General features: G+C 44.1%; 1 protein-coding gene across 1 annotated transcript in view; it reads right to left on the minus strand.

Annotated features, from left to right (window-relative positions):
* Nucleotides 1–15,505, minus strand: part of TMEFF2 (transmembrane protein with EGF like and two follistatin like domains 2) — a 145,029-nt gene that overhangs the window by 43,038 nt on the left and 86,486 nt on the right. The gene's annotated exons all lie outside the window — the stretch shown is intronic.

Genomic DNA, 15,505 nt, shown 5'->3' on the forward strand with positions numbered 1-15,505 from the left:
GCCATGTGCTTCCATCTCTGAGCTCCTCTCAAGGCAACCCCTGTAATAAACATATTAAACAACACAGCAGAACTCATAAACTACATGTGCATTTTGGGAATGGCTGTCAGACTAATTTCACCTGTGTAACATGATTCTCGCCTTCCCAGGGAGATGAGAGACTAGAGCAGAACTAGACCAGCGCAGACTAGGTCTTGACCATGAGCAGAAGCTGCCCGGACCTCAGTGAGGTCTGCATCCCAGCAGTAACAGCAACACACTGCACTGGGCTGTCTGGCCACGGTGGTGCAGCTGCTTGGCTTTCTGGTCAATCGGTCTCTACAAAAATTAATGGGGTCAGTAAACTAGCTGTGGGTTAGTGCACTGGTGAGTGCACAGTCTCCTAGCTCCTGCTCTATGCAAATAAGATGTGGTATTATCTTCTGAGCAGGAGAGTGACTTTTCCTGAAGAGGGAATGCCACTGAAAAAAGGATTCAAGGCAACGAAGGATTGTCCCTGGAGGGAAGAACAGCATTTTAAGGAGCTGTTTCAATAAAAAGAGAGAATGGGTCTTTGCCCAAAAAGTGTAGAAGAATGCTACAGTTGTATTTCCTTAATTCATGAATATAGTAATTATGATATCATTAGTGACACAGAGATGATAAAATGAACCCCACTCCATGCTATATCTCTACTGCTAAGACAACTTTTCAGTCTTTGTTTTTATAATCTTTAAAAATTACTAAGCAATATATCTGTGTGTAGCACAAGGAAGGCTTCACATGTAGCTCTGATGGGAAGGAAGCAAGATAAGTAAGACAATGCTTCTAAAAGACTGGTTTTATTAGGAACAGACGCAGGGACACTTTTGTCAGAACGAGAGGGCAATGGCAGTTCTTCCCTATTCAACATATTTTAATTAGCCTGCTGTAGTTTGGAAACCTGAGAGCATTGTTGGTACTACCTCTGTTTAATAAACAGAGATTCATATTCCGACTTTGCTGGCCATGGGTCATTTGCTTTTTGGAACCAGAACAACAGGAAATTCTGTCTCAGATATCTGCAAAAAGTACTTAATGAAATGACTAATGTCTTCAGCCAAGTGTCTAGTTGATTACCAAGGTCCAACCAGCAGAACGGCAATAAATCTGCCACAAAGAGAATTGTTAGTCAAGAATAAAGGCATAAAACCAAACAGACAGGGATGTAGGAGCTAAAAATGTGAAAATGCAAATGTAGTGTTATTTTTACTAGTCAAAGCTCTGATATTTGAGTGCATATGCTAATTTGGTCAACTGTGAGATCCCACCATGTCTCAGTGAACACTATTTTGCAGTGAAGTGATGTTTCATTCTGCAATCATTTTAAACATGTCGTATATTTTCTCCAGGCAAAAGAAAAAAGGCAACGAAGAAATGACGTTTGGCTGTATAAAAAAAACCAAAGCTTTTTCCATAAAACAGAGCAGAAATAAAACCATAGTTGTTGTACATTTAGCATATTTCTACCAGAGAGATTTCTTATTTTCCTCTGTTCTGTAAAAACAGTAAACCCAAAACTCAAATTTCTGTTTGGGTGTCAATACTGTCATCTCCAAGCACCCTCGCCTCCTAATGGGATGTTAAATGTCCATTTAAAGCTGACTTGGCAGTACATGCCTGCATAAAGAGACTAGCAATCATCCCCAAATGCCTTCTCCATCACTGGCTTTCCTGCAAGGTTTTTCTTTTTGGTACATGGGGCATCTTTGTTGAAATTACTAGCAGGCAAGTTGAAATGAAGCCAGGGTTAATATTATGCCTCAACATTTGAACATGCATTGTACGGTGGTTCAGCTGGGTGTCTGGAGGCAGGTAGGAGTGCTCATTTACCCAAGCAGCTTTGGGCATGTTCAATATGTCTCAACACAGAAGCATGCAGAGATGCTTGAACTAGCTCTGAGCAGGGATTGGCAAGGTTAAGTAGGCTGGGCAGATCACTAGGCTAGCACAGATGTGCTGCCTCTGGTAGCTCAGCTAGCCCAGTCAAACTGCCTCTGTGTGGCATTGCACTGGGACTTGTTCAAACATGCTAGCTGCTATACTCCCGTAACGAGAGTGGTGGCATGTCACCTTTGCTACCAACCTGAGCACCATATTAGTCATCCCCCAAACCACCTGTGCATGTAGGCAGTGCAACCGGATGCCTTCGGGTGCATTGCATGCACATCAGCTTCCAGTCGTAAAAGCAACATGTAATTACCAGCGTCTTTCTGTGACCCTCAGCACATTTACAAGTGCAGCATTAAATTAGTTTTACAGTAATCTCATACAGCCCTATATTAGTAATGATTTAGTACCATTACACCCATTTTACAGAGAGGCAAATTTTCGTGCGAAGTCCTGGAGCATTCTCTAAAGACTGCAGGAGTCACTATGCACTTTTGGCAACTTGGCCAAGCTCCTGTAGTGGTCTCTGCAGCGTATGGAGCACAGCCAAGAAGATGGCACCAAAACCTTGCTCCAGCCAGGAGACAAAATGGCCTGGCAGTATTGCCTGGTTTTGCAGACAGACTGAACAACATGTACATATATATATACACATATATATACATAAAACTGAATATAAAAAATATATTCATAATACACACAGACCATTTTTCTTACACTTTCTATGAATCATACCCTAAGACTTGCCTGTGCTTGCCAGGAGATTTCAATCCTATCACCTCACTCTTAAGAACATCATCAAAAGCTTAAAGAATAGAGATGCTGTGTGCTTTCTTCAAAACAAACTTTGCTTTATTTTTGAGGCTGATGCAAAACTTCAGCTGCAGTGCAGAACAATAAACTATACATATTTTATAATGGCAGCACAAAAATAGCATGCGATATTTCTTTCCTGGGTCTGCAAGTGCTTTGCTTTTGCTTTAAGATCATAAGAGAAGACAAAACATGGCTTATTTTGAGTGCCTTTCATTCAATTTTATTTATTTATTTATTTATTTGTTTATTTATTTTTCCTTTTTGTCCTTTGCTGCTCAGCTTCTGCACTAAGAGCTCTAGCACGTCTACTTTTCACAGAGGCTTCTCTGGGATATTTTACCTATTTCCACTGTTCAAATGTTTATCTTCACCACGAGTGAAAGGAGAAAAGCTTGATTCCCTCAGGGTGAAGCAATGTTTCTGCATGGCATTTCAATAGCATACTGTTATTCAAACAATTAGAAATCACAGAGACCATGCAAAGAATTATCAGCATACTGCATAGAGATTTTTATTATTATGTAGTGCATAATGAAAATGATTTGAAGGACCCCAAAGCATCATAACAGAAGGAAGCGCTGAATAATCAGGTGATTTTTTTTTTTTGACTGCAAGAGACCAAAATGCTGTTTACCGGACATATGTCAAGCTAAAATGCACTAAAGTGGTGAATATATTTATTGCTGCCCTTCCTTGCATACCAAATGCAACATAATATGCGAGTATAACTAGAGCCAGGAGCTAGGGTAATAATTGTACAGCTGCCACGCTGCTGCTATTCAATAGCAGGGAGTGACTGGCAATGCTTAAAAAATGTACAGATTTTTCAGTGCACATTTGTTATGACAGCTCACAAAGGTTATTTCAAAATGGTTTAATGAACTACTTCCGAGGCACCTAACTTTCCTGGAGTGAGGAGAGCCACCCGGAGGTGGCTCCTCCACGGGCTGGGCCAGGCTGCTTCAGGTGAGCAGCTGGTCCCACGCTCCACCGTTTCCAGAGGCTTCAGCCTGGTGAGTACAGCTAGTGAGAGCAGCTGCTTTCACCTACTGTGCAAGACACTGGAAGTTGATCCCTAATTCTCCCTTCATTCTTTTCATAACTTTTTTTACTAAGTTTTCCACAAAAAAAACCATGACAAATTTCACCTTTGCTTCCCTCTTCCAATTTGAAGCACCAATTGTAAAATGACCTTCATCTGGCTTCTGGATGTCTCTGGTGCCCTCAGCCGTATCTTGGATTGTATGCTACCATCTTTAGGGCAAAATAAATGTCTCATTTTGTATTTTTCTTAAATATCACTCCCCTTTAAAAGGAACTAAGTTGTGTAAGACAGTCTTTGCTAGCCTGGGTGCTTTATACCCTGACAGAGAAACTAGAGAACTACGAGGTTGGTGAGTGGGTTTGAAAAGCAATGGAAAAATCCTAATTGTGTCTAGTATGAAGAAAATTCTAATTCTGTTCACATGCCAGTTCAAGCGTCTGCAGGTATCTAATGTGCGAAGTTTATTTAAAGCACACAGAATAAAATAAATGCATTTTTATGGTTTGCCAACACCCTGCAACCCTCGCACCTCTGCAGCCTGTGCTAAAACAAAGCTTTGCGGAGTGTTTCTCTCCCTCTGTAAGCGTCCGAGGCTGACCTCCATGAACGCTGTGTGCCTCAGCCTGCTGATACCGTTCGCTCCAATCAGGAAAGCACCCAAACAACGAGAGCTGCTCCAGGGCGGCACAGCGCTTCCCCCCGGCACGCTGCGGAGCCGGCGGCCAGCGAGGGAGCCCGCCCAGAGCTCGCGAGTGCCGTGGCACCAGCTGTGGTGGGACCAACAGCAAATTTCTGATTTGTACTTCCACATAACAACTTTGTTAACTAAACCTGAAGGTACTGCTGGAAGTGGAAAGCAGGCTCTGATTTACTAGGGAGGCTAACGGGATAACGGCTGCCTGCTCGGAGAGGGCAGCGCTCACGCACTGCAGGCGTGGGCAGCGCTGCTGCACCAGTCCTTGCGCCCTGCGCGGTCGCCGCATCCGCCGCCAGTGGGGCAGCCAAGGCGTAGCAGTGACCTGCCCTACAGCAGTGAGAAGAAAACCCTGGTAAAGCCATGCCTCCTTGTAAAGACTTCCTTCGCATATGTGCAAAATTTGAGCAACGTTCATCCTGAACCAACCAGGCAGGAACGTCCGAATTGCTGCATGTTCCCGGCTACCCTGCTTTGTGGTCTAGCTTAAACTACAGAACAAACTCCAGTCTAGCTCCTGAACGAAATTTTAGGAGATACTCCAGGCCTTCCTTCAGGCTTTGCACCACTTGCATGGATGGAAATAACACAAGACAACTTCAGGTCACACCGTACAGTGGCTGAAATAAGATTTTGGTGCAGCCCACGGGCATTAGACTGGGACATACACAACCCTGAGCAAATCACTTCACATGAGCATGAAGGAGACAGAGCTAGCAACCCTCTTTCAAAGGGCTTTCAAGGGCTTTCACATTCGTGGGTGAGAAGTGCTGCACAAAGCTAAGCACTGTTCCTGGATGGGGACTGCTACCTCGTCTCTTGCTGTCACCCAGGGAGCACAGTGGCTGCCTGGCTTTGACAGTAAGTACCAACGGAAAATACTAATGCCGGAAAAACAAAGACAAAGGAATGAATGCAATGTGCTGTCTCAAGGACAAGTTCTAACACGATGAAAAGTAACCCTCTTCAGGTCTGAGGAACGGATCAGCAGAAACCCATTTGCACCTCACGAAAGGGATGCGACACAGGTATTGTCTCCTGACCTCTCCTGACCGTGACGGGCTGCCTAAGGAGCACCCAYTTCCTTCGGCACAAGAGCGTCTAGTTGCTAAACGGGAAGGCTGAAAGACAGCAATTAAATCTTTATGTCTGGGCACATCCCCCACAGGCTTTTAGCTGTGATTTGCTTTCTGCAGAAACGCCTGTGTTCTGCAAGCACCTCTGGGAAGGGGATGGGGCACTGAAAGGGCCTCCCTGAGGGCCGGCGGGCAGGAGATGGACGTGCTTGGGAAGGGACACCTGCTACCCCACCGCTGCAGTGGGTTGCAGGGAGTAGAGGTCAGCCATACTCTTTTGTTCATATTGAGTTTTTGTCAGGCTCATATTTAATGCATGGGATGTATTTTTAATGGCTCAGATGTGTGAACAAATTGTGGCCTTGATGTTCCAACATGGGTGTGTGAAGGAGCCTCTGACCTTCTCTGATGGATATAGTTTTAATTTAGTAGTTAACGTAAAGTAGGATGGAAGAGATGAAACATTCTATTAAGACATTTGATAATAAATTGGAAGTGCTTTCCTAGTGCTTTACATAGTTATTCTCTCTGCTGATCTATTTAGCTAACACATGTAATTCTGAACTACAAAGTTGTATTCCTGCTTTCGTAAACATGCTTACATAAAACTCAATAACAACACAGTCTATTTATTGCTAAAATGCTAGTAGGAAATTGGAAAAGGTATAAATACGATTCATTGCTGGTGATCTCCTGCCCCCTGAAGGCACTGTAAGGCTCCAAATCTTGCTCAGTTCACAGCATCATAAAACTGAAGCAATAAATGTCACTCCTTTCTTGATTGCACATTAGACCAATCGGCTTTTTATTGTGACTAAATAGGCTGTCATGAAGGCACCAGTCAGTTTACTAGTAGGGTACGACTTTGGCTAAATGTGGGGCTGGGGTGTGAGGGAAGCTTCCTTTCATATAACAAAAAAAAGGGAAAAGAAAACAGAAAAAAAAGTGCAAAAAATGCATTGCTATCCATGGTCTCTGTACTTGTTCCTTCATGCTGTAATGCCCTGATGTATACAGACGATTATGTGTCAATGCACATTAATATTTGATGGGCATTATCATATTATCCTTTATGTGCACTTTCACAATCTTGTGAGACCGGGTTCTCCCAGACATGGACTTACATAACAGAGTGGTGGCTTCGACTTTGAGCAACTGCGCACAGCTCTGCCCTTACGAGGCCAAAAGGGATCCTTTTGTGTACRTTACACAAAACAGCAGGAGCCGGGCACAGTTTTTTCAACCCCCTGTATTACATCAACAGTACAAAACAGACTGCCAAAACCATTCCTTCAAATGCAAATCAAGGTGTGCATTCAGAATGGTCTCACATTTTGCTACCTAGAACTGAAAACCGCAGTCACAGCCTGTGACAGAGGAGTAAAAAAACCCMAAAAACAGAAAMMMMMMMCCCCCAGGTTCATTAGCTCTCCTGTTAAACTGGGCACAAAATGGATGCTCTCTGCCATGTTGTCATGTAGGCTACCAATTGATCTGTGCATGGAAAATTAACCAAAGTACTGAAGGACATTGCTGTTTTCTCACACAATGCTCAGCCACATACATGCCCCCTTTTAATAAGCACAGATCAGCTGCCTTTTTAATGCAGTCCACCTCCAAAAACTCCATGCCAGCAGGACTGCTACCCTAGGCACTCTCCAGCTGCCCCCAGTATATGCTTAATTCAACTGGTACATGCCCGGTGTGCAGCTGCAGCCTTCAATCCAAGCAGCGCGAAGGCAGGTAGGAAGGACATCCCTGCCGGCTACTGCATGGGCCTGCCCAGCCCTGCCGCCTCCCTGCCCCCGGGGGCAGCCGCTGCGCCTCCCTGCTCCGTCCCCCCTCGCAGCCCCCGACCCTTCGACCCTCCTCCCCTTCTCCCTCCGTTCCCTCTTCCCTCTCTGCCTATTGCATTCACGTGCCACCCATTTTCCCTTGCCCTTTCCTCAAGAATCGCTTGACCCTCCACATTTTTCCTCTGTTCTGCAGTAGCTCTGGCAATGAAAGACACCCTCCGGCAGCTGTTGCCGGCGTGGTTAAAGAAGTCACCAGCCCCAGCTGTTCGTCCGTAGGCATCAGCCAGAGGTGACCACTCCCAAGGCAGAGACACTTGGAAGAAACATGTGAACATGTCCAGGCTATTGCGGTAAAAAGTAAAACAGAATAGCCTGAAATGAGCTTTCGGTTTTCTCCCACCTTCCAYGGTCCTCCACCCTTTCCCACTCCACCCCTTCAGCTTTCTCTGCCAGAACTCCCATCCCCCTGCTGCCTCCGTGTCTCCTGTCCACGCTCTGTATGCTGAGCGCAGGGATGCCTACACCCTCACCATGTAAACCTAACAGGAAAATCTGGCCATTTTGACAATCTGGCCGCTTGTAAAATTACTGCAGCATTATTTATTTATGTATTTATTTAAGGCTAACGTAAGACTAACAACTGTAAAGACAAATGACAGCTATACATGTCTCATAAGCTTTTTCCCCTTAAATTTCAGAAGAATTTGTGCTTTGCTACTATAGGAGAATAGCACCATGATAAGACAAGAAAACCAGAAAAAAATCTCATCAGCTATTTTTGGCTTTTCACAAATCAATATTTCCTCTGTAGCAATTCAAGCAGTCAGTAAGCCAAATCCTGCTTTTATCATCGCAATTTCCAAGTTACTCCTTTGCACTCTGTGAATGACTCTGCATTTACACTCTGTTAGAGTCTGTTCTTCCTTCTGCTAGCTTACGGCTCCACCGGCTACTGTGAAGTTACTCCACACTTACGATTTTGGGAAAGAATTTCTGTTTCACTGAAGCCAGCGGAATAACTGTCATTAACTTCCATAAGCTGGAAGTTTATCTTCTGAAACTGAAAGCCAAGTTTGGACCAGCATCTGTAAGGAGGCGAGGCGCACAAGGGAAAAACCTATAAGCTTTATAGGTAGGATTACATTCCCTGGACACATGGTGAATTTTGCTATAATGGTAGTTTTGTTTTTTTTTAAACACCAAAATTAGAGATTCTGGCTTTTGGATAAGAGATCTATCATATAAGGTCCCTAAAACACCTACTTGGCTGAATAATACAGATGGTATACAATATGGTTTTGCATTTGTCTAAGAACATTTAAAGCCATAATATATAGTCCACATACCAGACTTCCTCGACGTATAGAGAAAATAAATACACTCAGTTTCTTTGGGGTAGGCTGAATTATTTACCAGAGCATTCCAAAGTGTACTGGTAATAAAGCACTATGAAGTAAAAGTAACTCTAGACAGTCTTGGCTTATGTTAAAAACAGTTTTGGTTTTTTTTTGAGAATGTTATTAAGAAAATAAATCCTGAGAATCTGGAAAGGCAGGAGTTTGTCAAATGAACATAAGCCTCTAAAGGACTGCACTGACTCAATGGATGGAAAAGTTAAATTCTCCAAAGCACCAACCTAAGGGAGTAAGGAACGAAAGTCTCGTTTCAAAAGTAAACGGTATTTTGGCACAAAAGAGGATGGAGGATGCAAAGATGGTAAGATTTTTTTTTTTTTTTAATTTACCTGAGTGGGTGAAGGGCTGTTTTTCAGTAAAATCAAATAAAATATATAGAGAGTAAAACAATTTCACCACGTGTGAAGACAAGCCATCATTTTTCCAAGCATTAATTCTTTCTGGCCAAGCCTCTTGGGCACGCTAAGCAGAAATACACTCTGCTCACTCCTGTCTYCTGCTCCTTGGGGAGACGGGACCTTAGCGATTCTTAAAGAAATGTTTTCTGAAGATGAAGATAACTTCTTGCTCCTATATCTTTCCCTTGCTCTTTCTGAGGACTCATTGCTGAGAAAAGGGAAAACCAAATATTTTTGGCTTGACCTAAGGCCCTTTTTAAGTCAGTGGGAATCTTTCTCTGGACATGGTTGGGCACTAAATCACTTTTTTACTTGGGTTAGCTTTAAGTTTAATCTGCCTGCTGAAAGATTCCTAAATACCTCAGCAGCTTGCTAGCAAGAAACCTGACAGGAACCGTGAACTTCACGCAACGCCCAGCTGGGGACCTTATTTTCTGGCACTTACACGCTGTCTAGAGAGCGCTTGCTAACAGGCCCGAAGCTTTCCCCTACGCCGCAGCTGCTGCAACTTTGTTCGTGCTTGCGACGTGAACGCCGATTYCAGCTACGACGCCACTGAAACAGCAGCGCTGACACGGCTCTTTCCCCCGCGGCCACCGCGACTCCAGAGAAACTGCCATTTTGTGCTTTGCTCGTTTGCCGCTTTTGTGCCTGCCTGCTCACGCGGTACGTCTCTCCGCAGCCCCAGCGCGGGAGCAGACCTGCGGCCAGGCCCCCTCGTCCCTCCAGCTCTCGCGCCCCGCACTCCTCCTCCTCCTCCTCCTCCTCCTCCGAGCCCTTCTGGCCGACCAGCTGCCTGCGAAAGCCACTGGCTCGCCGTCACTGCCCTCGCCCTTCCTCTGAGCAGGCCTTACAATTACTACATAGTCTATAGATAAACATAATCTTGCCTTTTCTGTTCTAGATTATTTGACTTTCACTGCAGATCTGTCACTGACTGAAGTTTTCAGTTAAACCTTGCTGCTTAGGCTATTTTTTCACAATATTGTTGACTCAGCCCATTGCATGGTATCTCTAAAGCTAGCAGTTACACTGAAAAAGTGAGCTGCTTTCCTGCTATTTCAAAATGTTTTAACCACAAAACATGTACCAAAAAAAAATGTTTACAGTTAACAGAGCCAGAATTGGGCTAATTTCTGGGAAATAGTGGAGGCAGCTCTATTATTAGGACTGGGCTAAGATCAGGGTGTGAGCTGCTTGGTCATCTCATGTCAAATACTAGAGAGTCTGTGAGCTGTAGTCCCTTTACTTTCCTCTCTAAATCCTTTCCTGGACTATTATGAAACAGGACTCCTATATTGCTTAGACCCTTGGCCACAGGAAGACCTATGCAGCAGCAGCTTCATTGTGCACCCTAGGTAAGATCTCAAGCTAAGCAGAAATTTAAGTCTTCTCAGACTTGCAATTTTTAATTATTAACTACCGTTTCTGTGTTTATTTGAACCGTGAGCCCAATGGGTATGTTCAAGTGTTACATGTAGCCATGAAYGAAGAGCTACTTTTTCTCTGAAGAGAAAGAAAAAGCAGCAGAAAACTGCAAGATAACTGCCTGGCTACTGTATAACGCACAGGACATCGCAGATATTAAAGTAGCTAGTTGTTTCTGTATCTGGAACAAGTAGGTCACTCTTAGTTATTATACACACTGCTGAACATGAAGCAGCCAATACCCGTGTAATGTATGTGAGCTTTCAAACTACCTTTTAGTACTTTATAGTAGTACATCATCTTGTTTGCAGATGCTCTGGCTGAGAGCAACTGATTGAAGTGGGAAGGGACCCAAAGCTGACTGACCTAATTGCTATGTGGATTGAGAAGCTGGCAAAATCATTAGTTTCTTTTATATGTTTTCTCTCTATACTATAATAAAGATAAATATTGATTGCTTGCTCAATATTGATTTTAGGGGTAGCTGCTGATGGCAGCTGCATGATTTGTGCAAATATCTTTCTTGTATAATATAGCTCATTTGCATGAGAATGCAGTTTCACTGTTCTCATGTGCTGTGGATTGTTCATTATAGTATTTATACTATAAAATATACAGATTGTTACCTTATAGAAGCATTTACACTATATGTATATACATATCAGCGATTAGCAATAAAATATGAAATAAAGGCCTGAAACTGTTTATCTTCTTAGTACATTTTGTGTGTGTTTGTTTGTGCTGGGTAACTGGAGTTTATTGTCCCAGCCATGCGGAAAGAAGGACAAGACGCAAGGGACGTGCTTTAATTATGCTGCAACTTTACTAACTCACTTGGGAATACCGCCTCGCTGCATCATGCGGTGAGATCAATGCCCTTTCTTTAATCATGCTCACCTCTTTCGGAGGGTTGCCATCAATCCTTCCCTTCCTGGTCTGCCATCAAACACTGCTGGTAAATTGCTGCCCTTCTCTGATATGAGGGTGAAGGAACGGGGATTTGAGGGATTCCTGCACTGAGGGATTTCCTTCCTGCTGACCTAGACCCTGAACATGCTGACCCCCTTGATGCAAGCCTGGATGCCTTCCTCTGCATCCCCCGCTTTAGTCCATCAGAGACACAGTGTCCCCACAGAAGGACTGTCAGCATCACCTCCTAGCTGAACTTGCCCAGGGGATGCTTGTGCCCTTGGGAGAAATGCAAAATGCCTCTCTGGCATTGGCCAGGCCAGCGAGGAGGCAGCACCTCCCCCTGAAACCTCGAGGAGCGGGGAAGGGTCATGGAGAGGAGCCACRGGCAGAGACGGCCTCTGACTCAGCCAGGCCGCGGGAACGCATTCTCTGCCGAGCGCTTCCTGCGCCTCCGCACGTCTTTGCCACAGCTTGCAAACTGCAACTTATTCTGAGCAATTCCACACCTTAGGACTCTGCCGCTGGTTGACCTTCTGATTTTGATTAACTCTACAAGTCAGAGGTTTACTTTAACTCCTGTCCTCTCCTCTCGAGGTTTTCCAAAAGGAAATTCTACAGAAGCGTTTTTCTTATTATCTCTCTTCACTTAACTGGACACATCATAGACTTCTAAAATAGCTGCCCCGTATCTACCCAAACCATGGCTTGTCCAGTGTAGAGAGTGCTCCTATTTCCTCGGTGGCTTCTAAGGAAGAGATTCATACCGGCATCTAGATTTTCGACGTGGTTATGCACTGACACTAAGCCACTTTACCAGATGAGCAGGCACTCCCTTTGGTGAGCGCTATTTATACAGTGAGTGAGTATTTCATAGATGCTTTTTGGAAGATCTTAGAGATATGCCACTGTTCACAATGTTACGCTTCATTCTTCATTTCCTTTTAAGTATATCTCTCGGGGTGTTACGTTGAGTAGCCCTGTCTTACAAAATCAATTATTCCTTAGCGAGCTCAGAAATAAAACCCAAAGTAAGCAACACCAAATGTCTGATTTACCAATAGATTGCAATCCAGTGCTAAAGAGCATAGCCACTGCCCTGCTTTAAATATTCATGAAGCCCACTGGTGCAAAGTGCATTAAAGGTGGGAATAATGCCAGTAATACACGATCCTCTTAGCGACAAGAAGCTTTCACGTATTAAAGTAGCAAGATGTTAAAGACTTTCAACTGAATAGTCTTTGTTTTTAACCTAGAGAAAGAGATTCACTAATGGAATGCCAAATTGCATTCACTCTTGTGATATTAGACCGTGGAATGGGATAATAATATGTGTGTGCTTTACCATGTCTCAGAAAACCTGTTATTACAGTGGGTTCTTTTCTGCCTTTTCTTTGTACTTTCCAGAAAACGTTCACAGACATATTTTACCCCTCTGAGTAGTCTTTTACGTGGCTAATCCCAGGAGTCTAGCCATTAATAGTTTGGTTTTATGCAAATACAACAATTCAAAAATAATGGTGACACAGTACAATAGCACAATTTAGCTGAGTGACAACTGGCAATGAATGACAAAAAAAAAAAAAAGAGTTAAACCAGAGACAAGGGACTGCAAAATAACAGACTGTGGCAATGCAGAATAATGTTAATTGTCCCTTTAAATCATCAGCAGACCAGCCACATCTGCTATCACACCTGTGCTCTCTTCTCTGATCTACTCCRACACCCTAGAAATATTAGGCAAACAGCCAGCCTCATCTCTGCAGCTCTCTGTGATCTGTCTCTGCTACCAGCTTGCTTCCCTCTTACTTAGACAGGATCAAGCACCAACCCCGGGCTCCCAAACCGCCCCTGACTGACAGGAGACACTGCAAGTTCTGGGCTAATTACCCCATAATAACAGATCCCAGCGCGGCTAGTAACCGCCAACCTGATTTGGATGCCACAAACCCGTCAGTGAGATAACCAAAGCAGCCCTGCTTCCATCTGAAATTAGATAAGCATAAAAATATCGACCAAATAATAAACTGAAATTTACTCTCCCACTTAATCTAAGGACGTTTTCTGCACACCAAATCTTGGCACGGGGAGGGAGGAAGTAGTGTATCAGGAATATGACTATTTGGTGCCAAACACTGAAATTCAATTAAAGTACATTTGAGAGAGGGATCTAGGCTCCCCATACATAGTCTGCTTTTATTCTAGAAATAAGAATAACAAAGAGCTAACACCCAGAAGGCTCATTTTTTAGAAATAAATTTATCCAAAACTAATCGGGGGGGCAGGAACAAGAAAACAGAGCTCTGTTACGGCACATGAAGTTGTTTACTTCAAAGCAGACCTTTAACAGGCTTTACATGGTCTTTTCACTTCTGCTTGGAAATCTGCTTTACTGCCTTTTAACAGTTCTCTGGTGTCATCTTCCTAGTAACCGCCCTGCCCTGCTTCCCGCCCGGAAGAGCGTCTTCCCCTGCAGAACGACTGCCTGGCAAGAAGGACGGAGAACTTCAGCTCCTGCGCTTATCATGCTGCTCTGGATAAGCCAAGCTGTTTCAAAGGGAAGGAATTAGATAGTGGGAAAGCTGTAGTGGGAACACCACTGGGGTAAGTTGGATCAGGCTATTTTATCAGGCTATTTCTGGAAAGAATAAACACTCTTCCTTGGTGCTTATGATTAAAAGCATTATCTTACAGCTAATTTTATTCTTCGCCCTTCTCTTCTCCTTCCTTCCAATTTGGAAGTGCACCTCATTATCAAAACATGAGCACTAGACTGTGAATTTTGAGATATTAATATTACTGTGGTTTTGTTTTTAAACTGCACCACCCAAGCCCTCCTGCATAACCTTAAGGTCAAGGAGACAATGAAGATTCTGACTCTAAGAGTAATTTCCTTAACCTAAGTCAAAATTAAGCAATTTCTTCTAAGCAAATCTCACTGCATTATTGCAAACATATAACCTGTTTTTCAACAGCACCATTTCATTTATGACCAGAGCCAAAGCCAGCTCTTTTTTGGTTTGTTTATTTGATACTTTTTAAAGACTAGAATCAGAGGTTATTAAAAGCTTGGCAAGACAAAACCAAAACGAGCGCAAATTGATGACCATGTCCGTAACCTTCTTCACTGAATAGGAGAAATGTTCATAATTTCATGCCTGACCAGCCGTGCGTGGACGCCCTGCCTGGATGAGGTCGGCTGCCTGACACTGGGCCCAATTATCTTTTTCCCGTTCGTTCATTCATTCATTCACTGCTCTCGACTCTGCTGTTGAGCTCCCTCACTGGAGAACCCGCGAAGCCCCCACCGCAATCCCGGCTCCCTCGTCGCCAGGCGCCCCACGGGATCGCTGCACCGCGGGGAGGAGACAAGATTGTCGAGTCCCTGGGCCACGTCCCTGGGCGTCTCCGGGAGCCCCGGGGCCCGGCCACCCCGACGGCGATCCCCCCTTCCTCGGGTTCGCCCACACTGCGTCTTCTCCTCTTCCTGCAGCACCCCCGAGCCACGGAGCACCCCACGGCAAGGCAGGTGCCCACCTCGCCTTGCCGTGGGCCTGGAAGGCCTGGCACACCATTTTTTACCGCGTGGCTCTCACGACAGCAGTGGCGTCGGGAGCAGGCAGCAGCTGCTCCGCGTCTGTTATCCAAGCTGCAGTTTGGGCAATACTGAGTTTACTGACTTCTCATGGCCCAGTCTCTGCAACCATCTCTTATTTATCACTAGCCCATGGTTTCAGAAGCATTATTCAGACCGACATTTCTAATGTTTGCATGATTATTTTGTTGTACCTCTAAATTTGTATTAATTAGATAGCAATATGAGGCTTGGTATAAAGGCAATATTAAAAGTAGAGCTGTGTGACTAGCTTCTTTTTTGATCTGTTGGCTGTTCCAAACTCACAATAAAATGATTAGTTTTGGGTTGACTTAATATGAAATGTTTTCATAGTTTCTAGGCAAACTGAAAAGTTAAAAAAAATATTCTGAGCACATGGAAGTATTTCCCTTCAGTTTATGTGG

This window comes from Apteryx rowi, unplaced genomic scaffold, assembly GCF_003343035.1.
Source record: "Apteryx rowi isolate R43461 unplaced genomic scaffold, aptRow1 scaffold_92, whole genome shotgun sequence".
In the NCBI taxonomy this organism is placed as follows: domain Eukaryota; kingdom Metazoa; phylum Chordata; class Aves; order Apterygiformes; family Apterygidae; genus Apteryx; species Apteryx rowi.